Below are 1,556 nucleotides of genomic sequence, written 5' to 3'. Positions count from 1 at the left end.
TCTGAAATATGTTTTTGTGTTTTATTTCATTCTTTCATTTTCGGCCACACAAGAATCAAGCATCAAGAATATATCATCCTTTAACCCCTGTTGGGGTTCAGAGGATATAAAGTAACAACACACACACACACACACACACACACAGAGTGATACACACAGTGCAAATCCACATCAAAAGATAGCCTTGGACGACAGAGAGATTAAGTGTGTGTGTGTGTGTGTGTGTAGTTATGTGATGCTTACATGCATGCCTGTGTGAATGAATATGTTATACCTCCCTTCATCCCACTCATCATTTCTCAAGCTCAGTCACTATGCTCATGTCATTCAATCACTTCATCAAGAACAATTTTAGAATGCAGCTTTAACAAGCTGATACATCTATACCAAAGCAGCAAAACATTTGCATGCTCAAACAAAGGCACACACCTACACTACTGCTGTTCAACAGCATGTGTACTCACAAAATGTGGAGCGGTGGCCTAGTGGTAAAGTGCCAGACAATGAAGCGAGTGTACATGGGTTTGAGTCCTGTACTTGACCAGGATTTCCACACACACACACACCCCACACCCCTCCACAAATCTTTGAGTTTGAGTGGTGGTCCAGGTACTAGTTGGATGAGACAATAAACAGCTCCTGTGTACACTTGCTGTGTCCAGTAAGTTTCAATTTGATTGTGTATGCGTGGTGTTTGTATGTGTGTGTGTGTGTCTGTGTGTGTGCATATGAATGTTCAGTTTGACCTTCTGACTGAATGCCCAATTAAGCCCCATTATGATAAAAAAAAAAAAAAAATCCAAAGTTCAATTAATTTCTGAACACATTTTGTTGTTTTACTTATCTTTCTTTTTTTAATCTATGAAAGTCTTTACTACAACTATTTAAATATATGGTTTAGGAAGTAAAATTAAAGTGGCTTGAAAGTCAACGTAATTGTAACTGACCCAGTGTTGTACAGCAGTTTTAATCAAACGATCATCAACGTTTGAGACTTGAATAGAATTGTACAGATCTTAGTTTCTGAGGGTAATAGAGAAAGCAAGACCTTTTTTTTTTTTTTTTTAAATTATTATTATTATTCATCCAACCCTCAAAAGACTTGCAAGGGAAGAAAAAGATTTTTTTTTTTTTAATGTAAAAAAAAAAAAAAAAAAAAAAAGCAAAGTCATTAATTGTATCATAACAGCATATACAGAGAGAGGGAGGGTTGGGGGAACAAGTTCGAAGGAATAAGTTGTGAGTTAAAATGGGAAAGGGAGGTGGTAGAACTTTTACTATTTGATGAGTTGCCCTTTGTGTGTGTGTGTGTGTGTGTTTTTGGTTTTGTTTTTTGGTTTTTGTCTTCAACAGACGACACTGTCAAGCAAAGGGAGAAAACTGAACGGTTGTTGCTGGACCGTAAAATTAATGGCAGAATTGCCGGTTGCGGCTCTTGCATTAAATGTCTGCGCCCAAACGCACGGCAAATAGAACAGTAAACTGCAGTGTGTGAACTCTCTCCATACGAACAGCGAAAGAGACGACGCTAACAGCGTTTCACCCCAATTACCATC

Source organism: Babylonia areolata, chromosome 3 (genome assembly GCF_041734735.1).
Source record: "Babylonia areolata isolate BAREFJ2019XMU chromosome 3, ASM4173473v1, whole genome shotgun sequence".
Taxonomy (NCBI): Eukaryota; Metazoa; Mollusca; class Gastropoda; order Neogastropoda; family Buccinidae; genus Babylonia; species Babylonia areolata.
The sequence above is the reverse complement of the archived record's forward strand: the minus strand, read 5'-3'. Positions refer to the sequence as shown.